At 43.3% G+C, this 24048-nt stretch overlaps 1 long non-coding RNA gene across 1 annotated transcript in view; it reads right to left on the bottom strand.

The window, feature by feature from the left end:
- Positions 1-510: 510 nt before the first annotated feature.
- Positions 511-24048, bottom strand: part of LOC308233924 — a 58748-nt gene continuing 35210 nt past the window's right edge. Inside the window, exon 3 of the long non-coding RNA XR_013959013.1 lies at positions 511-646. This is a non-coding gene — a long non-coding RNA (uncharacterized lncRNA). The remainder of the gene's footprint in view (positions 647-24048) is intronic.

Below are 24048 nucleotides of genomic sequence, written 5' to 3'. Positions count from 1 at the left end.
GGAAGTTCTGGGGCTCTCTGACCCAGCTGCAGTTTGAAAGGTTTTAGACGGAGAAAGGACAGGCCATTCATATGCAAAAGCCTCTGTGCACAACTTGGGTGGGGTTGTAAATTGGGTGGGGCGAGGTCTCTGGGAATCACCAGGGCAGAGCAAACAGCAATGGCTGCCAGTCAGCCCTGCACCAGAGAGGTCCCCAGGTCTCCGCGTCCAGTGCCCCCATGCAGGAACAATGATCACTGCGAGCACCTCTGAGAGAAAGCTGCCCTCACGTTCCTGGCCCAATGCCAGACAGTCCAATTTCTCCCCATATGCGTCTGGGTCCCCCAGAGTCTTACCCAGAACTGGAGTTCAGAGCAAGCAGGAGCTTGTATCTCCCTCCTGATTAAAAGAGCAGCACATCCAGGTGCCAGCACTTTCTGCGCCTCCGCACCTCTTACCAGTCTCAATGCGCTTTCTTCACCTCTCTAGTTGTGGAAATTCCACTCAGCCAGCTTTCCCGCAGTTCTGGGTGGTAGTTGTTCTGCCTTTTAGTTGTAATTTTGATGTGGTTGTGAGAGGCAGCAAGTATAGGTGTTTACCTATGCCACCATCTTGGTTCTCGAGAGGAAGCTGAAATTCTTGACTGGGTTCCACTTGACCATGAAATCTGCAAAGAAGCAGAAAGAAATGTGCTGTTTTGTGAGTACTCTGAGCTGCTCAGCTCCTTAAACCCCACTGTGTTGTCATTCTGTCTATTACAAACCAGGATGCATTTGAATTTCAATTCAATTAGTAAATGTAAAATTGCCATCTTCATAAACTATACTTTGACATTTAATATGCCAAACATGATCATTTTACGGGCAAACCAAGTTATCCATAATACATTTTTATGTTCTGAAGCTATCAAGATGGCTTCAGATTTACAGAGTACTAAAAAAACTTTATCATAAATTTCTATTTTCCCTAAAATTGCTTTTTTTAAATGAACCAGGAAAAATTATATTCCTGTCAATGTCTCCCCTCGAGTAGGTTTAGAATTCTTGAAAAGTTGAAATTGCTCAAAGATTGAGGGTCCTTGTGCAGCTCTGCACAGTCACACATATTAAAGTATGCCTTCAGTTCTGTACTCTTTTGGGGAGGCTTGTGGAGTTTATATTCATGGGATTAGGGAAGACTCCCAAATTTTAAATAGTTTATATGCTTGGTAGCGTGTAGTCTCAGAGCTCTACAAAGTAGTTGCTAGACAAAAGACCTTGTGGGGGATGAGATGAGAGGGGGCGGGGCCTCCCAGTGGCCATGCTGGAGGTCTGAGGAAGGAATCAGTGGCCTGTGGGCTGGAGCTGGCTGAAAATCTACACCCTGCAAAGCTCACTCACTCCTTCCTCAGGATTGTGGATGGTAACAGACTTCTCATCCCTGACCCCTTTGAAATACAAACTGAGTGAGAGGTTGGCAGGACATTTCATCAGTAACCTCTAAGGACTCTAAAAAGTCTCTGAGTCCAGGACCCTGATGGGGCCACACAGGAAGGAGAGCATATACCTGGCTTTCAAAGGGCAGGAAAAATAAAGAGCACATTGGATTCAGGTCATCACACACCAAGCCCCACAAATGGGTTTGGGGTGGCAGGGGGTGGAGAGGTAGAACAATGAAAAAAAGCAATAAGATCAGTGCAACAGAATAGAAAGCTAAACTTAGGTCCCAGTATACATGAAAATTTAGTTTACTATAGAGGTAGTTTTTCAAATGACTGAGGAGACTATGATTATTCAATAAATTATTTGATACAAAACACTAACTATTAGGCCAAAATGAAGTCAGGTCTCCACCTTATACCACATAGAAAAATAAGTACCAGATAAATTAAAGATAAAAATTTGAATATTTATTATTTTTAAAAAAACATAAAAGAAAATATTCAGGAAAAGGTGGCAGTATGTGAGAAAATTTATAAAACTACTAGAGGTCTGGTGCATGAAATTCGTGCACTAGGGGTGGGGGGCCTTCAGCCCTGCCTGCGCCCTCTCACAGTCCAGGAGCCCTCAGGGGATGTCCGACTGACTTAGGCCTTCAAGGAGTCGGACATCCTTAGTGCTTTCACAGAGATAGGAGAAGTTCCCACCACCACTGCTGCGCTCGGCAGCTGTAAGCTCGGCTTCTGGCTGAGCAGCGCTCCCCCTGTGGTCAGTACACATCATAGCAACCAGTTGTTCCGCTGTTCAGTCGATTTGCATATTAGCCTTTTATTATATAGGATCTTGTCCAAAACCTAAGTAAACAAAAAGAAGTAAATAACAAATATACCATTGACATTGAAACTGTAGCAGGATCCAAATCTCACACCACAAATTTCAAGAAATATCCTGAAACTGAAATAAAAAGTATTTGACTATTGGAATTGTCCTAGAGAGTGCAAAACAAAGTCATGAAGACTAAAATATATATATATATACATATATATTTTTTTAAAGTTGTACTAATATCCACCTTTTCACACCCAATTTGGAGTAATGGGAACCAGGGCTAAAAGTGGACAGAGGGAATGTGCAATGCTGCACCTAGAGCTCCTTTTCCCCAATGTACCTGATTTCCCGAGCATAACCTGAGAGAGAAATGAGAACTCACCCTAAGGATAACTGACAAAAGGCCCAGTTAACAAGGCCATTTTAACAAGGCTGTTTTAATCCAAAAGCCAGGAACCTCTAGGATTTTGTGCAAACATGGCCAGTTCACCCCAAAGCAGAGAGAACTAACTAAGGATGGGAAAATCCAACCATGGGACAGAGCCTGGCCCCAGATCAGTACGTTCTCTAGAACAATGAATCCATGTGAGCCTTTAAGTCTCAGGAACAAAGCAACCACAATTACAAAATAGAGGTGAAATTTATAACTCCTGAAATGAAAACCACTTTAGGAAAACACATACATTATAAACTAGAACAAAAATCACAGACCATACCAACAAAATATTGGAAGTAGAAAGATGTAAAGAAAGCGTGTCCATTGATTTTTTTTCCCTCTTTCATGGGAAGTGGGGCTGTCTACTAGGTGTACCGGTTAATAATAGTGGATTTTGTAATCAAAGAAAACACGATAATTTCAAGAGAAACATCAATAGTGCTTTATTCAAAGTAATGTCCATCACTAGCTACACATTTCCCCATCTTTCAGGTAATTTATGGATACCATCCCAATAGAACTTTTCTCGTTTTGAGGCAAACCATTCAGAGACCCAATTTTCCACTTCTTCGTACGTTTTGAAGTGCTGCTCAGAAAGTGCATGTGCCATTGATCAGAACAAGTGGTAATCGGAAGGTGAATACAGCGGGTGGTTTAATACTTCCCAGGCAAAATCTTTCCAAGTGTCTTTAACTGGTTTTGAATTGTGTAATGGTGCATAATCATGAAGCAAAATTACTTTGCCGTGTCTTCTGGAACATTCTGGTCATTTCACAATCAAAGCATGGTTCAAATTATTTGTTGTCGGTAGCGATCAGTATTAACAGTTTCACCTAGTTTTAGAAGCTCGTAATACACCTCACCTTCCTGATCTCACCAAACGCAGAGCATTGTCTTCTTTCCAAAGTGATTTGGCCTTGCAGTCGATGTTGATGGTTGACCTGGATCAACCCATGATTTTGTGCATTTGGGATTCTCAAAATAAATCCACTTTTCATCGCCAGTCACAGTTTGATGCAAAAAAAGACTTTCTTTCATGCCGTTGAAGCAACATTTTACTGATGACTTTTTGGTTTTCCATTTCGTTTTTTGTTCAGTTGATGTGGCACCCATTTTCTTCCTTTAAAATCTTTCCCATTGCTTGTAAACAATCGGAAATTGTTTATTGAGCAACATTTAATCTTTCTGCAAGTTGTTTTTGAGTTTGACACGCATCTTCATCCAATAATGCTTGCAATTGTTGGTCTTCAAATTTTTTGGTTGACCTGGACATTCTTTGTCTTTCACATCAAAATCATCACTTTTAAAGCCTTTAAACCAGCATTCACAAGTATCTTGAGATGGAGCATGTTCACCATAAGCTTCCTGAAGGATTCAGCAGCACTTTTCTTCAAAATAAAGTAATAAATTAAAACTTCCCACAAATGCTCTTTTTTTGGCACGAAATTAGACATTTTTAAGTGTAAAAATATGATGTTAACACCTTCAGCAAATTTGGCATGTGAAGTTTTGAAGCTTGTTGTCAATACAACAAAATAGCATACATATCAAATCGCATACATATCAACATATGTGTAACTCCATCTATTGGAAAAAATCCACATTATTAACCAGTACACCTAGTATAGATATGGCTTCATAGATAAAGTTGATAATCTGAGACTGAAAGTATGTTTAACTGTGTTATTTGAGTATACATGCAGACTTATTAAGTAGTAGAGCTGAAAATAGACTGTATGCCTTCCAAAATAGCAAAGCAGAAAATATAAAATGGACAACAATAGCAAAAGACACACACACAAAAAAAACACTAGAAAATAGCAAGTAATGATTTTTAAATTTAATTTAATTTTTCACATCACTTTTATCCCCTCTATACCACTCCACCCCTGCAATCACCACACTGTTGTCCATGACTATGAGTTCTCTCTCTTTTGTTTTCAGCAAGAAAGAATTTGAAAAAGCATAAAGTAGAAAGTAGATGACAGAAATAAAACTAAATACATCTGATATGGCAATAAGTGTGAATGCAAGAGAGAATAATTAATTAAAAAATAAATTCAGTGTTTTTATATGGGCAACCAAATACTGTGTCTCAGACAACAATTTCCTTTACACCAGAGCCTTTCCTCCTGCTCAGCCTGGGATCTGGTCTTGCCTCTCCCACTCCCAAGGCAGGGAGGGTCAATGGCAACTCACCTGCTGTCCAAGCCCTTCTGGGAAGGTGAGCACTTACCAGTCCCTGCCACAACTTGCTCATCAAACCAGTCTGGCCTCAGAAGATAAGGAGTTGACTGTGATGTTAACGTTCCTGGCATATGAGAAAGTGAGATTCCAGCTCAAATATTGTAGAAAAGGAGCCTTGTTGCCGAAACCGGTTTGGCTCAGTGGATAGAGCGTCGGCCTGCGGACTGAAGGGTCCCGGGTCCGATTCTGGTCAAGGGCATGTACCTTGGTTGCGGGCACATCCCCAGTGGGAGGTGTGCAGGAGGCAGCTGATCGATGTTTCTCTCTCATCGATGTTTCTAGCTCTCTATCCCTCTCCCTTCCTCTCTGTAAAATATCAATAAAATATATTTAAAAAAGAAAAAAAAAGAAAAAAGGAGCCTTGAAAGGTACAAAAGAGAATCTTTAGAATCTACCAAGAGGACTCCATTCCAGGCCAGAACAAACATATCCCATAACTTCTCTAATACGGGTGCTCATTAGTTCCATCATGAGGAACCTGTAGATATTTTCATCAGAATGCCTTCTAGGTCATTTATAATTAGCTATGCATATTTATGCTCAGGTCACGGTAGCATGAACTATATAATTCTCATCCTACAGCATGAGTTCAGAAATTCTCCAGAAATCCTTTTGACTTTCTCTTCTAGTTTTTCCACTTCTCCTCTTCAGATCTTACATTAAAATGCCATGCAGTGTTTGGACATGGGAGACCTAAGCAGATCCCCATCATCATCATCGTCAACACAAAAACAGCAACAATAATGATAGCAGATAACCTGTACTGAGCATTTGTCATATGGCAGAAACTATGCTAAACACTGTACATGCATCATGTCATTTAATCCTGACAGATAAGGAAGCAGAAAGTGGGATTCAAACCCAGGCCTTTTTGACTCCACAATCTACATACTTAACCACAACACTAACCACACCAGGCTTTTCTTTTTTTCTATCTAATAGTGCTGAATGGAACACTTTCACATCAGTTTCCACATGTCATCCTTGCAACAACCCAGTGAAGTGAGAATGATCATCACCATCTTACAGATGAGGTTGCGAAGTGAGTAGTATTCTCAGATCAGGCCCTGAGTAAGTGTAGAGACAGAATCTTTATTTCTCTAAAGCCCAGTCTTTTCCATGCAACCTCTTCTCACTCTAATCATTACTCTCCTAACTATCAGAGGAGAGAGGAAGACAGACTTTCCCCTGGGTTCAACATGGAACTTTTCTCTCTATTTCCCTTTTCCTGGAAAACAGAGCAGTTCTGTGTTCTTGGAGTGCATGACCTCCTTCATGGTCTCCAGGTGCTGTTTTTAATCTTGTTGATTTTTCTTCTTCTCCATTTTCTTATCAAGGGGTTGTACACAGACTATAATTTTGCCACTCAAGGTGACAGCCACTTTGGAAGTTCTCCACACATTAGTACACAATTTAGGGAAATATCAGCAGGCTCCAAGGAAAGCATACATTTCAGCCAAAGTAATTGTTTGGATAGGGGAGCTTCCCAGAAATGAGATTGGCTTTTTTCTGGAGGCGCTCCAGTCCTTTTGGAGAAGTAACTAGAAGAAAGTGGTAAATGCCTTCTTTCTACCAAATATTGAAAAGCCTGCTATCATCCGAGGCTCTTTTCTCAACTGAAACAGTACTAACCAGAACCAAGGGACAAAGAAGTCATCCCTGCACATTGTAACAGAGAGAGATGCATAACATGTGAATCATTCTCTGTTAGTCAGAGAAGGTTAAACCTCAGCATCATGATGGGCATCACTAAAGTTCATGTGTGGATGAAAAGAAAGGGGGCCTATGAAAAGTAACCCATAGGGTGATCTGATCTGAAATTCCCAGCTGGGCAAGTCATGATGGATAGTCAAGCCTGGCCAATAACTTCTTTAGAAATAAGGTTTCAAGCCAGTGCTGTCCACTGTTCTTGTGCATCCAGGTTAATATACCTTTGAAATACCAGAAGTAATATCCCTCAAGGGGTTACCAACCCTCAAGAGAGCACATAATCTTGTTAACTATCCTATAATCTGGTCCCCACCTTGCTTTCTCCCACCTCCCTGTAATCTTCTTTAATTCCTTCCTTAAGTTCAAATGCATAAAAGAAGCTGCAAAATCTGTTATTCTCTGGGAGCATTTGAGATCTTGTTCCCTGGCATATGTGGTCAGTTTGACTCAAATAAACGCTTATAAAAAAAAAAAAAAACTACAGGCTTGAACATGTCTTATGTCAACAAGTGCTATTGGCATCTCTTATACTTTCCGAATTCCCTAACATAGTACTCCTAGGTTCCCCTTACTTCCCCTGAGTATCATGAAGTCTTCCCTACATAAGTGTCAAAAGATAAGCTCCTGCCTTGCTGACCGTAAGGCAGTTCTCACAGGTGATCTCAGATTATATTTGGGTATAAAAGAAAGCCTGTGATTTTCAGGGCAAAAGATTTAGGATGTGGTGGTCATCCAGGTTCTGGTTGGTAAGCACTTCCCTTCTTTCTTCTGCAGGAAACAGAAAGGCCTCATTTTAAATTCTAATTTTGCATCATAAACCAAGCCCAGGTGGCAGCTTGAAAAACTTGGTGGTGGGTTCTGCTTCTGACAACGGCAGACCAGGTTGTTTCAGCCAAGTCTCTCTCTAAAAACAATTCTACAATCTAAACAAAATATTTTGAAAATCTGTTTGAAGGCATAGGAAAGCTCCTAACATTATAAAAAACGCACAACCTGGTAAGAATAAAATAGAGAAACAAGAGAGTTTAGACTAGCACTTGGGGGTCTCTAGAGGCAGGGACAGTTCCAAAAGCAATGACTGAGAGGCTGAGGAACTGGGCAAAGTTGTCTGAAATCACACAGCTTGAATGACCAAAAAAAAAATGGAATTCATGGTTTTTTAAGAGGGAAGGAGTTTTCAGTTCCAGAACTTCAACTTAATTCGTTTGACAGTTTCTAAATAGCTGCCAATTTTTTTCCTCCTTGATATTTAATCTTTAAAATTATTATTATAATTATTGTTAACTCTGTGTGGGATAACTCTGTCAGGATCTTTCATGAATATGTCTTTTTGTGTGTTTGCTTTTTCTCTTGTATTTTTAGGCAAATCTTGTCTTCTTGCATGTCTGATTATTTTGTATTTGCATGCAGCATATTGTGCCTGACAAATTGCAGTGATAATTTATGGCTCTGGTATTTTACTCCAGGGAGGACTTACTTTGGTTTCTGGCAAGTCACCTTTCATTATAATCAGTTATTCGGTGATTCGAAGTTGACTGCAGACCTTGTGAGGGCTCGTTGATTCCTGGCTGGCACTTTCTTCCAGAGAGGGTAGGATCCTGGTAAACCCGGTAGGCTTTCGGTTGGCACCTCTAAATACAATGTTGGCTTTCTTTGGCTGCCTAATCCAAGATCATGAAACATAGGAATATATGCCCTTATGTTTTCTTCTAAAAGTTTATAGTTTCTATCCCTACATTTAGGTCTTTGATCTATTTTTGAATTAGTTTTTGTATGTGGTATGAGGAGGGCCCCCACTTCATCCTTTTGCATCAGAATATCTAGCTGTCCCAGAATCATTTGATGAAAAGATGATTCTTTCCCCCATTGGACTGCTTTGTCACCTTGTCAAAAATCTATAGATCATAAGTGTCAGGAGGGTTTACTTCTGGACTCTCAATTCTATTCCATTGATCTACATATCTATCCTTATGCCAATACCAAACTGTCTATATCTTTGTAATAAGTTTTGAAATCAGGAACTGTGAGTCCTCCAGCTTTTTTCCCCCAAGATTATTTTGGCTATTAATGATACCTTAAATTTCCATATGATTTTAAGATCAGCTTTTCCGTTTCTGCAAAGAAGACAGCTGGGATTAAAGGAATTGTCTTGAATCTGTGACCAGTTTTGGAAAAGTGCCATCTTAACAATATTAAGTCTTCTGATCCACAAGGTTCAGAGAAGTTACCTACCCATAGCCAGGTAACTTTTTATAAATAATAGAAGTGAGCTGGCTCTCCCCACTAACTTCTGCCTTGATTGAGTACTAAGGAGACTGACCTATCCCAGCACCATCCCCCAGAGCCAAACAAAGGCACTGCCATCTGAGCAGTTGTCCATGGTGCCATTTGAAAAGTGAAGCTAAACTTCTCTAGACATGTAACAAGGTAAAAAAAAAAAAATCTATTTGTTGAAAGACCTCTCAAAAAGAATCCTTCCATGAATGACCTGGGAAAGAAGGCAGGACCACCCAGTGGCATTCCAGTCATCTTCAGAGGTAAGAGCAAGCCTGTTTCCTCAGGAGGGTGGGCCTATAACTACAGTCGTATTTTGCTGATCATGTTATGGAAAGTCTGGGCCAGAGCTGAATTGCTTGAAATAACAGAGAAAAAAATTGCACCTGGCCCAGCATTTTTTTATTCTGCTTCTCCTCAAGGCTTCACTCAGCTTCTCTTACTAAATGTTGAACAAATATTTAAAGAATATTTTGTTGAAGATGCATCAAATTATCAATCTGCCTGGGGTGCCCACGTGTCTCAGTCCAGCCCTACCTCCCCCTATTAGGATATGGCAAAGCCAAGGGCTCTATAGCCAATTTCAGTAATTAGCAAGAGTTAGGCTTTTCACTGTGTCCACAAACAGTATGGATTGTGGTGTTTCTGCTTAGCTGATCAGAAAATTGTAACACTTTGGCTTTAGTGTTTTCAGCAGCTTTTAGCTAAGCATTCATTAATTATGCAAAACAGGCTTCAGGGGAACGATTCTATTGAGTTAATTAATATCAAGTATTGCTAGCCAATTAGCAGCCTTCTCTCTTAATGTGAGGAGGATGCTGTGGGACATGCCAGACAGAGCTGGGTCCCCTCTCATGTCTCTGTCCTACTCCATCTCCCTTCCATGACAGAAGTCAGAAGCACTCTTACTGAGAAAGGCCACAGGTAAGGACTTCCTCTTCACCCCCAGACCTACCTTCATCCTGGACCATTTCAGTGGTCATTTGGATATTGCACCTCTAAGTGTGGTCTGTGGACCAACAGCATCAGCATCTCTGAGGATGCTTATTGGCATGAAAATTCTCAGGTCCAACATCAGACTTCATGAATCAGAATCTGCACTTTATCAAAATCCCCTTGTGATCCACATGGACATTAAAATTTGAGAATCACTGATGTAGAAGATCCTCCCAAGACTCCAAGACACTGTTCCTTACAATTTCTGGCCTTTTTAAATCCAGAAGCTTCCTGGCTATTTACTTTAGCCACCACAGACACCCATGAACACATCTAGAACCTTGCCTTACCTCCACCTATGTAATCTTACTATCCTGTCCTACTGTCTATCTTCAAATGCCAACATGCAAATCTCTCATTCTCTTATTCCCACTGCATATCTAACAGAGACCTCCAGTCTACTGGCCACACCAGATAGTCTCCCAATCTGACTGTCACCTTGTAGCTTCCTTTCTTTTCCATGATAAACAGCATTCTCTCTTCATTGTGCTCAACTCTCCTGCCCCATGTAGATCCGATTCCAAATGCTAAAGCTTCTTGGCTGCTGGAAAATCTTCTACTTGACCCTAGCAGCTTTCTCCCCCATTCCAGCCACTCTTCCAAACTGTTACCCCTCTTTTCAAACCCCTTGTCTCATCAGGTAAACCCTCCTCTTCTCCCACAGAGAAATCCAAGCCATCTAGATAACTCCCTTTCTTGTTCCCTTCAAGCTTACCTGCAACTGCATATCTCTTTCTTCTTCTCCACCCCCTTCCTTGATGAAAGAGATATCCCTCCTTCTGTCTAAAGTTAAACTTTCAATCTGGGTCTGCAGACCCTTTCCAGGAAGGGAAGGACCCTTAAGGAACTTGGTTCCATCAATCACTATTTCTATAATTTCAACTTTTCCCTCTCCACTAGTTCTTTCCCCACACATTATAAATGTGCATGAGTCTCTCCCTTCTTTGAAAGAAGTGCCTGTCATAGCCCCATAGCCTTCCCAAGGGAACTTCCTTTTTTTAGTCCTCACTTAAGAGTTAAGCTTTCTCCACTCCTCAGCTTTGAACAATTCCCAAAAGGCCACACAGACTCTAGGCCACTGAGCAATGCTGCCTCCTTCAAGAAGGTGAGGCTCAAGGAAACCAGGTCACCTCTAGTCAGCAGACATCCTTTGCAAGTTAAATACTCCTCCTTGAGAGCAGAGACCAACTTCAGGGTTTTGTTCTAACAAGTTGAGCCCTCCTGGGCACAGCTCACCCCCCTGCATAGAGATGGGCTGCCACCACGCTGAGCTGCGTGCTTGCCAGGCTGCCTTGGCACATCCTGAAGCACCTGCCAGTAATACATACCATGAAAAAAAAAACAAAACAAATTGAAATAGAATTGCCCTGACACTGGGAGGGAACAGGAGTCACGGAATTGTCATGGGAAATCTGTCCTGCTGAATTTTTCATATTTTTGCTGTCAAACTGAGCTGACCAGACCCTCCCTGGAAATGAAATGAAGGGACCCAAAGCAAAGCAAAGGCTCGGTTTCTTGTCAGAGCCCATTAAGGTGACCAGTTCAGATAGCAGATGGTGACATTATTATGCAATTTCCATGGTTAATTTGAAGATTCATCCCTCTCTCACTGTCTCCCCTCTCTCATACACATGCATGTGTACACTCACACACACACACACACACACACACACAAGCACACACACGCCTCAGTACATGAGGGATTTGGATGGCTTCAAGGTCCACCTGAGGTACCTAGAGCAGCATTTTCCACAGGGTGTTGTCAACATTCATGTCAAGGAAGGTTCACAGGCTTGGGGCTAACAGGGCCCTATGCTCTGATCATTTGGGGAATGCAGGATTAAGCCAAGTTATGTGTGTCCCATAGGACTCCTTGGGACCTCGAATCCATTCATGTATGCTGGGAGTCTCCAAGAGCAGACAGAGTATGCAGAATCGGCCAAATGCCTCTGCCCATTGTGTTGTAGGGACTACACTGTGGGAACTGCTTTCTACAACACAAGCCCTGATCCTTCTTTCTTCTCAAGCTCCAGATGCTGAGGACTCTACCTGACATCCTGCCCAGCCCAGTTCTGCAGCCAGCATCCCCAACAGGAGGCTCTTGAGAAGGTCATAAGGACAAAGAAGCAACACCCCAAAGAAGCAACACCCAGACTCCCAGGTGCCTACTGAAAACAACCTGTTCTTGCTTCTGAACCTCTCCCTCACCCCAGGTGGGCTCACTCCTTACATCTGGGCTTCTGCCCAGTTTCTCTGCACTTGGACTTGAACCCCATTCTGAACCTTATCCCATTTAGTGCGACTGACCCTTGCCTCTTTCTTGCCACCACCTCCCCAGGAGCTGTGTTCTGCAATCAGATACTCTCTTTCTTCCTTGGATCCTCCTGCAGCTGAGACTCTGCCCGTGTGATCTCACATATTGTCTACTACTTGGGTGACCCTGACCTCACCCACTAACTGGCTCCTGACATGGATGTGTATTATATATACCCATGTATGTCAAACCTCTTGGCTTTTGGACAACAGAATACCCACTACTCCCACTGGCATGGGACTCATAGCCAGGCCATGTGCCAGTGCCCAGACCACGTAGTGCCAGCTGCCCTTCATCCCCACTGGTCCTGTGGGTGAGGTCCTGGTGTGCTCAGTGTTCAGGCCTTCCAAGGTTGTGAACAGGAGCTTGGCATTTTTTAGACAATGTCCCCATCACACCACAGGTCAGCAAAACACACAGCCGAGGTCTGAGGCTCAAGACCAAAGCAGAGGTGGTGAGAAGTACTGGGGCATCCCTTGCACATGGCACTGGCTGAGTGGTGTGGAGCACATTCAGAGGGTTTAGATTTTTCTGGGAAAAACAGGACAGTTATATTAGATCAATGATTTCAGTCATTTGAATTTCATGGGTCTTTACAATTTCAAAAGCACTCTTTGAGAGACTTTATAATGTTGGCAATCAAATAAGGGACAATACATAAAACAATAATCTGTAATCACCCTCATTTCACACAAGAAGCTATATCTTAATACCCAAAAAAGTAGAGAAGAGAACTTCAGCATTTGGAAAATTAGTTCTCTGGAAAATGTCCATACTTTCCAGAGACCAGTAAAAATTGATCATGGATCAGCCCTAGTCTAGAGTGTGGAATTTTGGAGCCACTGCCCAACAGGGTCTCCATGATCTCAGATTAGTTTGCTGCTCACCCGGCTACCGGACATATTTGACAGCGCAGATTACTCAGTGGAACTTCTTTTTACGAAAACAAATCTGTCTTTCTGCAACTCTCACACCTTGGTCTTGGTTCTGGCTTGGCCCAGAACATATTTGCTGTTTCTCTTTTAAGATCTCCCTCTAGACATTTGAAGCCTGTGCCTTAAGCCTTCCTCAGGCTACCATCCTCAGCCCTTCCCCAGGTCAGGCCTGGATTCTGAGGAAGGAGAGAAAGGGCGAGGTCTGAGCACTGGGGAGGTCTCTACTGTTCTTCCTTCCTCCCAGGCCTGCCTTTAAGGACACAGGGCAGGAAGATGCCCAGACAGAAGGCAAGAGACCAGAGAACCAGGGGAGGTGGGGCTCCTGAGCAGTGGGAACCTGGAGCCTGACATGAGGAAGTCTTGGTAGGTCCAGGGACAACATGGAATGGGCCTCTCCCAGCAGGGTGCTGGGCTCTGTCCCCTCCAAACCCAGAGCAGTTCCAGGGGAGGTCATTTGGGTGGTCATCGCAGCACAAAAGGGAATGAGCTTGCAAGCCTCTCACCTCTCTCTGGGGAGCATTGTCCCAGTACACAGCTGTGTATAGGCCATGTGGTAGTGGCTCCAGATAGATATGGTAGAACAGAACTGCTCGGTGAGTCAGGGCAGGTCAGAGCCCAGAGGAAGACCACAGCCTCAATAGCCACCTAGGGAAAGAGCTGAGGATCTTTGTGAGGCCCTGAAGCATTTGTGAGCTTCATTCTCATGTATTGAATGTTGAGCTTAAAATTTGTCAGTGGCTTCCCATTGTTCCTAAAATAATATATATATATATATATATATATTCTTAACTTAGACTACCAAGCACTGTGTGAACCTCATCACTCAGGCTCTACCCAACTCACCAAGACCCAGCCACACCGACTGTCATTCAGGTCCCTCCAATATCCACTGCCTGCTAGGTATGGGCTGTACCCTTTCTCTGGACTACTCTCACCACAAGCCCCCATTTATCTCCTCACCTTCTCTTCTTTTGGATCTCAGCTAAAAGTTCCTTTCTTAGGGAGGCTTTCCTTGGCCCCCTGGTCTGGAGTGGCACTAACAGAGTAGCCACTAGCCACAGGTGGCCCCTGAGCACTTGAAATGTGGCCGTAAATACAAAATACACACTGGGTTTTTGAAAACTTAGTATGAACATAAGAATGTAAAATGTCTCATTGATAATTTGTAATATTGATTACATGTTAAAATGGTGATATTTTAGACATAAATAAAATATTATGCTAAAATTGATTTCACCTCTTATTTTACTTTTGCTAATGTGGCAACCAGGAAATGGAAAGTTACATGTGTGGCTTATATTTATGCCTCACAGTTTATTTCTGTTGGAAGGTGCTAGTCCAGAGCATATTGCCCTGGTATGTGCTTGGGTAGAGCCTTACATTTCATCTTTCTAACCTTTATTGCACTTTATAATGATGCACTCCCACTGGAATTCAAACTCTGCGAGGACAGAGACCGTGTTTGTTTCCCATTGTGTCCTCAGCTGCTAACACAGTCCTTGGCACACAGTAGGAGCACAGCAAATACGCGTTAAATGCCAGGCACTTTACACACAGCAATTTCAAACTTGTGTGTGGGTGTGCCTATCTACATATGTGTGCATGGTATGAGTACACATAAATAAAAAATAAATAAAAACTTTTCTGTTGAAATTTTACACAGAACCTCATCCCATAAAACAAGAGAGCAGCAGAATAGTTTTTGATGATGCTGAGTGGGAGCCTCTGCTTGATGGCCTTCACTGTTCTGGTGAAACCCTAGAGCCCCCGCCCCCCATAGGTAGTATGAAGATCACTGTGCTGCCTTACTCACCCCTCAACAGCTCAGTGAGGAATTGTAGCAGAGAGTGGTAATGTGTTTAGCAGCCAGTGCATGGTGGGGCAAACTAAGTGCCTACTGAACAGCAGATCCCAGCTACTTTTCCGATGCACTGAAGACTCACAAAGGGTAGAACAGTGAAGCCTTGGGACTCCACTTCTCTGCTGCCAGAGCAGCAAACTGGAGCTGGGTGACTTCAGGCAACTCTGGTCACTCCTCTGAGATAAGTGGAGATGAATACATCTACTTTGAAAGAGTTGCAGGGGAATTAAATGAAAAAAAAAAAGTATTATAGCATTCAGCATAGTACCTGGCATATAGTAGGTACTCAATAAGTAGTTATCATCATCATCATCATCATCATCATCATCATCATCATTAAAAGGAAGCAAACAGTAAGCCTTTGCAACAGCAGTCTAAACAGCAGCATACTTCAATCACTTGCCCAATGTATTTCCCTGCTGTAGACATTAGTGATCTTATGACTTATACTTTGTATAGGTAAAACTCATGCACATGGATGTATGCACTAAGTACACATGCCATCAAACTCTACAATCTGTGTGTGTAATATGTGTAGGACAGGAACTGGGCTGAATGCATTTCCATAAGTGCTTCTGCACAGAGACAAGTGCTCCTCAAATAGAACACCAACTGTGTCACCTCCCAAAACAGTTCCATACCACTATCTCTATGAGCTGAACAAGGGACACAGGAACATTTGTTCCTAAGTAACAACAAAAAGAATCTGTCTCACTTATTCATAGTACCCAAGCCTAATCCCAGTTATTGAGGTGCTGCCATGTTGCATTTGAGAAAGGCGTCATCATGTCTCCATGGTGCCAAGGACAGATCCAGGTCTCCGCCTTGCAAACACAGTGGCAGCTCCCATTTGTCATGGATCAATGAGGCAGCAGGCCAGGGGGACCAACGCCCCCCAAAACCCATCAAAGCAGAGCCCAATGGAGCCAAAAACCACAGCATTTCCACCAAGAACTGTAGGGGTGGGAGAGTACAAAGTGAGACCTGCTAATCAGTGATTCACTAATAGACGTCTCTGTGGGTCCCAGCTGTAAGAGCTGGGCCTGGAAACCAGCTACAGTCCTGTTCCTTCCCTCTTACATCCACAGCACTCATTCAGAAGCTGCATTCTGTGGCCCTTCCACAGGGTCTATGGACCCAAAACGGGGTCTACAGAAGGCTCCAGCGTATAGACAGGCCAGCAAAGGACACCCAGAACCATCATGCTTCCCATCTCAGCTCTCTTCCCTAATAGCCAGAATCTCTGAAAGCACACATTGGCTAAGGGCCCAGAGGCCTTTCCCTCCCTTTCCTCACTCCTGTCCACCCATCATCACACTCTACTCATGAAAAGAGGTTTTTAAAGATTCAGCCTGGCATAACATGGGTAACCACAGGGGTTTGCGAACTCTTTCTGTAATGGCCAGATAATAAGTATTTTGGGCTTTGTGGGACCTTCCAATTCTGTTGTAATTGCTTGTCTCTGCTATTATAGACAGAAAAGGAAAGAAAAAAAAAACCAAATAATTTCACTCATATGTGAAATATAAAACAAAAAAGTAACAACAACAACAACAAAAAAAAAAACTCATAGATAACGAACAGAATGGTGGTTACCAGAGGGGCAGGGGGGAAGGAGGACAGGGAGGGAAAAATGGGTAAAGGAGTCAAATATATGGTAACGGATAGAAGCTAGACTTTAGCTGGTGAGCACACAGTAGAGTATAAAGATATGAAATTTTAATGCTGTACACCTAAAATTTATATGCTAACTAACCAATGTTACCTCCATTTAAAAAATGAATTAAAAAAAAAAACCTCCCTGATGTACTGCAAAAGAAGTCATAGGTAGTAAGTAGATGATGCATGTAGCTATTTACCAATAAAACTTTATTTACAAAAACAGGTAGCAGGTAGAATTTGGCCTGCAGATAGCCAACCCCTGCTTTACAATAAGCAAAGTGAAAACAAATTCAGGTCAACCAGAACTTTTGTTTTTAAATGAACTAGGATGGGATGGGATGGGATGGGATGGGATGGGATGGGATGGGATGGGATGGGATGGGATGGGATGGGATAGACTAGACTAGAACATGCAGAGTTAATTGCATGAAGAAATACATACTGTTTTGTTTTGGTTGGTTGTCTAAATCTAAAGCCCTTGCCTTTTTCTCCATATCATGGTCCTCTTTGGGGAGATTAGTTTGCTGCAGCCCCAAACCCCAAGCTGCAGCTCACCCTCTATTCCTACTTGGGAATAGTGCCTAATCAATTCCTAAACACTCAAAAATGAAGCAGTGAGTGCCAGGAGCCAGTGCGGGTTTACCAAGAACAGGTAATGTCAATGCAGGTCTTTTCCTTTTTTCATGGGTTATTAGAGCTACAGACCAGGGAAATCAAGTAGAGAGCATATGTCTGAGCTTCCAGGCTGTCTGATGAAGTGTCTTGTAGGGACCTGTGGAGCGGCTAGTGAGATAAAGACTGAAGTTTGAATGAGTGAAGCAGGTTCATGGTTGGTGGATCAACCATAACCAAGAAGCATCATTTAATGGAGCAAGGAGGATCAGAAGAAGAGGACTCAGCTGCCTGTGAATGAGTGGAGGGAGTGCTGATGTTACTGGACTAAAGGGGTATGCTCACATGCCTAATCAAACATGAACAGGAGTTTGTAGCAAAGGAAGTAGAGGTTATTAGTTTAGAAAATGGTGCCAAGCCCAGAGTCATAGGTAAGCTAGTGCTAAAGACCTGACACCATGATGGCTTCCAGGGGATGGGTTACATAGGGAAAATTATTAATCACTAAAGGCCTGGTGCACGAAATTCGTGCACTGGATGGGGGGGTCCCTCAGGCAGGCCTACACCCTCTCGAAGTCCTGGAGCCCTCAGGGGATGTCCTTAGCACTGCCAGGGGAGGCAGGAGATGCTCCTGCCACCACCGCTATGTTCAACAGAGCCCGGCTTCTGACTGAGTAGTGCTCCCCCTGTGGGAGCACACTGACCACCAGGGGGGGCAGCTCCTGTGTTGAGCATCTGTCTCCTGGTGGTCAGTGCATGACATAGCAACTGGTCGTTCTGCTGTTCAGACGATTTGCATATTAGCCTTTTATTATATAAGATGGTGGCTAAATGAGTTGGGGTCCTGGGCTCCACTGATTGATTGGGGCCAAGGTAGGGAGTAGTTGATCATCGTATCAGGTCCTGATGTCAGCCATGGCGTTGTTCTGTCTGATTTTGTGAGAGTGTGGTCCCTAGGGTGCTCTGCTTTCATGGGCCTGGGGCTGAAAAACAACTGAAGTCAAGATGTTACCATTATCTTGACCAAAACTCTCTTTCTGTGGTCAGACCTGAGGCTTTGTTCTTAAGACAGTTTATGTCCCAAGTAGATCCCGGAAAAGGATTTGGGGTGTTATCTAAGTCGTCCCTTGAGATAAGCTTAACCGTGCAGGTGTTGGGACATTTAAGTAGTTGCTAGCGAATAGACTGCTCTACGCAAGCAGGACCAAGAGTAGGCTTAGGATCAAAAAGACCAAAAATCTTAGTTTCAGTTTCAAGGGTACGCAAAGTAATTGAATTAACTGCTGGAGGAATTACACCATATAGAAACATATGCAGTTGCAAATCACACAGCATTTTATTACTCACAAAATACCTAATACTGCGGGTACAGCCTTAACGGGATCCTGGTGGTGGTATCCTCTGGGGTTTGGCAGTTGGACTGGTCTGGTCCGATGCAGGGGGCCAGCATTCCTCACCCGAGAGCTGGGTTGCGTCTGGATCTGGAGGTACTAGCCGTTCTTCTGTTGTCTGTTAGGGAGTGGAGCGTGGAGTGGCACAGTGTGGCGTCGTCTGTAGGACTGGCAGAAGGATGTGCCTTTGTGGCTGTCTCGACAGGCGAGTACTGTCGGCTTGTCAGGACCCGTTTTTAAAGCCTATTCGTACCTGCAGCAGTCCAGGTGGCTATCAATGAATTACATCAATGCGCACATGTTAATCTTAACAGGCCGAGGGGCTACATGTGGTTATCAATTAGGGTGTGCACTCATGGGTGCATATCTGGGGAAAGTACATCGCTCACACATATGGCTATCATAGCAAGTCACTCTAAGTCAGTAATGGAAGTTCAAATCCTTATCTATGGGATACACATGTTTAGGGCAGTGTATCCTTAATATCACGCTTTAGGTTTCAGGAAAGTTAACTCAAACATGTTAACACATTTTTAGACATTTTTAAAGATTTTTAAAGATTTCTATATATTACTACAACAGTTTAATACTGACCAGATTCTGGTAACCTATGGGCTTAATGATTGAGGAAGGGCATGGACACATAGAAAGGAGAAAGGGTCATGTTAAAGAAATGGAGTTTTGCCCGGCCCAGGTGGAGCACTGTCCAGTACACCAAAAAGGTTCCTGGTTGATTCCCGGTCAGGGCACATGCCTAGGATGTGGGTTTGATCTGTGATCAGGTAGTATACGATAGAAGGCAACTGATAAATGTTTTTCATGTCTCTCCCCTCTCTCTCTCTCTCTCTTTCTCTCTCGCTCTCTCTTTCCCCCTCCTCTATCTCTAAAAATAAAATTAATAAACATATCCTCAGGTGAAGATTTAAGAAAGAAAGGAGGAAAGAAAGAAAGAAAGAAAGAAAGAAAGAAAGAAAGAAAGAAAGGAAGGAAGGAAGGAAGGAAGGAAGGAAGGAAGGAAGGAAGGAAGGAAGGAAGGAAGAGAGAAAGAAAGAGAAACTGAGTGAGTGTTGGCCTTGGTCTGGTAGCTCAGTTGGTTAGCGCATCGTCCTGATATGCCAAGCCAAGGTTGCAGGTTCAATCTCTGGTCAGCACATACACAAATCAACCAATGCATGCATAGATGACTGGAACCACAAATCAATGTTTCTCCCTTCCTCTCTCTCTAAAATGAATGAATGAGTAAAAAGGGGTTTCTCCATGGTTAAAGTGAGGACTCTGGCAAGTGGAAAGTGGTACAATCAGTGTAACAGGAGCAGCTAATTCAGTGAAAACAGCAAAGGCATTGGAATCAGACAAACCACGACTCAAATCCCAGTTCCACCACTTACTAGCTGCTTGACCTTGAGATTTCCATGAGGCCCTCCCTTTCCTTATCTTCTTGTTGTGAGAATTAAATGAGATAGTGTATGTAAAGCCCTTAGCACAGTGCCTGGCATATAATAGGTTCATTTATCTTCTTCTCAATCATTTCCTCATTCACTTATTTTTTCATCAAGCATTTATCAAGGCACTGGTGGTGAATCCTGGAGTAGCAAATATGCATAACAAAGAGCTCCTGGCCTAAGAATGCAAATTAGCAGGAGAAAAAGAAATGTTTAAAAAGAAAATCTAATACAGCATGATAAGTACAACAATAGCATCATGTAAAATACACAGAGCCAAAAGGGATTAGCCCTGAGGCAGAAGCAGAGGCCATTACCAAAGTAGACTTCCCAGAGAAAGTGATGTCTACAATGTGTTCGGAACATAAATAAGAGTTTTCCTGGCACTCAAGGAGGGAGAAAACTTTACTAAGTCTTGGAAAAAGAAAATAGCATGCTGAGCCTTGATGGAGTATAAAGAGCAAATGAGGGGTAGGGGGTGAAGTTGGAGCTCCGCTTTCTCCCTGCTCTTCCCACCCAAACCCTAAGCTGCTCTGATGGTCAGAAGGACAAAAGGAAAGAAAAGTGGCAAAATGAGATAGAAATGCCTAGGGGGCTACACCTGGTCACAGAGAAGGCAAGACCAAGAACTTCTTGCTTGCTGGAAAGACCAGCCCTCCATTCAGGAATGGCATTTCTCCATGCCCCTGGTTTAGGACATTTGGACATTCACACATGCCCCTAATGGTTAGGTATATCCCAAAGGTTGACTAATGTGTTAAACTAATTTCCATGAAGACCAAGACTTGTCTCATCCATCACCAAACCCGCAAGGCCTAGAATAATCTCTGGCATGCACAAGGAGCTCGGTAAATATTTACTGATTCAACAAATGTATGGATTCACAGGAAGTCTGCAGAGAAGTATGATAATCTACCAGAGTTCTCCATCCTCAGCTCATCATGATTAATAATTCAATGGAAACATAAAGGGATTTCTGGGGGGAAATAGATAAAATAAGAATGGGACTGGGAAGGATTTTGAAGGTAGGAATGAATTGACTCAAGATTCAAACTATCTGGAGAAGGCAGAGCCATCATCTATATGATGATAGGAGATTTTCACAGACTTGCCATGCCAGTTGAGAGATGTGATTTAGCAGCAGTGCGCCTGGAAAAGAATCATGGGTCTTAATTGACCATAAACTCAGTCGGAATTTAAGGTACGAAAAAGCTGCCAAGAAAGCAACTGTGCTCTGAGGTACCAAATCCAGAAATGTGGGAGGTGATGGTCCCAGAACAGGGTGTGCTGCTTGGACCACCTCTACGGTAATTGGCTTGGTACCTGAAATATGCTCAAATGAGGAAAATCAAGGACAGGATGGAGATTATATCATATGAGATACATCTGAAGGAACTAGACATGTTCAGCCCAGGGAAGTGTCAGAAGGAGTATCCATTTCCTAAGCTGCCATAACAAAATACCACAAACTAGGTGGCTTAAAACTACTGAAACTTATTCTCTCACAGTTTTGGGAGCCAGAATCTAACGTCAAGGGGCTCACAGGAGCTTCCTCTGAAGTCTCTAAGGAAGGACCCTTCCTTGGCTCCTGGCTGCATCACTCCAACCTCTGCCTCCATCTTCACATGCAGTTCTCCCTGTGTGTGCCTGTGTGTCTTCTCACAATGACCCGGTCATCTTTGATTAAGGGCCCTTCCTGCTCCATTTTGTACTTAATTACATTGACAATGACCCTATTTCCAAATAAGGTCATATTCTAAGGTACTGGGGTTTAAGACTTCAGCATATCTCTCCCGGTGACACAAATCAACCCTCACAGAGGGCAAGAGGACTGTCTTCATATATTTGAAGAGGTCTCTTGTAGAGGATTTGATCTGTGTGGCTCAAAGGGCAGAACTAAGAACGGGGAGTGAACATTACAGGGATGCAAACTATAGCTACGTATAAAGTTTTCTCTAAGAATTAAAACTGCTCACTGTGACTCCCAACCCCAAAGCTGTCGAGGAAGAGGCAAGACAACCCATGAGGTGGCGTTGGGTGAATTCTTTCCTAGGAAGGGGATTGAGCTGCATGGCCTCATGTCACTCTCGGTTAACTTGATTTCATGTGACACTGCCCTCTGGTACTCTGGCACGAGGAAACTATTTTTAACCAAGCTGTGATTTAAGCGGCTCTTTCCAAGAAGCAAATGTAAGTAGATGAGCTCCACGATAATGCAGGCTGCTTATGAGAAATGGAGCAGGAGTTGCAGGCCCAAAAATGAATATAAATTCAGCAGCTATTTTAATTTTTAATTGGGAAGAAAAGCCTATCCCAGCCAGAAAAAAAAGGGGAAGGGTGTACTTTGCACACACAATGGAAAGCATTTGTTAGTGCTGTAGAGACAAATGGTGGAGTCTTGTGTCCTCTTCTGTCCTCACCAATGGGATGGGAAAGATGGCTACAGGGACTGCCGCTGCTGGTGCCTCATGGGTAATGAAGGTCGTGGTTTATGAGCACAACTATCTTGCTCCAGACGCCGCTTCATCGGTATGCAGGCACAGCAGCCGGGCAGCCAGGCCCACGCACTGATTAGATTTGGGGATTTAGTAATCATGTATCCCCTCTCTACATCCCTCTCATTTTATAGGACATTTTTGCACTCAATTGGAGCAGCTGGAAGACAGAAGGTGGTCCGAGAAAAAAAAGTGGCATTTATTAGGCACCTACTTTGTGCCCAACATTGGTCTAATTGAATTATGGAGGCTTTGGACTCTGGATGTCAGAGTGTGTGTGTGTGTGTGTGTGTGTGTGTGTGTGTGCATGCTTGCACATTTGTGATCTAGATGGAGAAGAGGAGGGAGAGGGAAAAGGTGCAAAGTGTTTAGAAAATGAGAAAATTATGAATCACAATGTGCATAAAGGGTCCAAGACTAGCCTCCTGGGGACAATGAATTAGCCAGCTTGTTATGGAAGTTCCTGTCTCCATCAGGGGTATCCAGTCAGGATGGGATTTGCAGTCATAGGGGTGACTAGACTCAAGGCCTGAGATGGAAGAACACTGAAGGATCTGAGAGGATGGAAGTTCTTCCAAGCCAGGTGGGCCTCAGCCGAACATCCGGGTGTCTGTTCAGGATCCCAATGTATCCAGAGCCCTAAACTCTGCCATTTTTGTTCCTGTTACACCTACTTATTTGCTTGATTACCTCTGGAACCTTAGTAAAATTATCCCCTTGAAGGCTCTAGATCTGTGAGCCTCCAAATTTGGCTGCAAAAGGATCATTGGGGAGATAGTTTATAAAGCAGATACCAAATTTCACCCTCAGAGAGCGCCAGATTCAGTAGGATAGGATGAAGCTTGAGATCTGAACTTTTAACAAGCACCGCAGGTAAACAGAGGCCCACGCTTGGAGGAATCCTACTTCAGATCATTTATGGCTTTGTCAGAAGAAAAAAAGGATGTGTCCCTGTGTGGGCTAAAGGGAGAAGAAAGGAAAGTGCCCCTAAAGGCCAGTGTGCTGGTGCCACAACATGGGAGCTGGGGGCTTCAGAGGCTGCCCCTCAGCTGTCCAGCTCCCAGAAATTTTAGAGATTCTTAGTTGTGCCTAAAATCTCCCCACGGCTCTCTTCCTTAGCATAAGTGGCTAGTAGTAGTTGATGAAGGAAGGTAGCACAGAAGAACGTTATGGCCAAAGGAAACGCATGTACCCAAGATCGCCGGTGGGGAGGAACATGATGCTTGGGAGACCGAGGTCAGCGAGGTCAGCGGAGCTGGAGTGAAAGGCACTGGATGGGGCTGGGGGTGGGGGATCAAAAGGCAAAGCCAGAGCAGGGCTTTGTATGGTTTTGACTCTACCCTATGAGCTATGGAAGGCCATTTCGCATTTGGATATTGGAGAAGGGTACTAATCTCTGAAAAAAAAAAAAAACAGAATCATATAAGTCCCCTTTTCAGAGAAGAAAA

The sequence above is a fragment of the Plecotus auritus genome (genome assembly GCF_963455305.1).
Source record: "Plecotus auritus genome assembly, chromosome: 9".
NCBI classification, from domain to species: Eukaryota; Metazoa; Chordata; class Mammalia; order Chiroptera; family Vespertilionidae; genus Plecotus; species Plecotus auritus.
The sequence above is the reverse complement of the archived record's forward strand: the minus strand, read 5'-3'. Positions and strand labels throughout refer to the sequence as shown.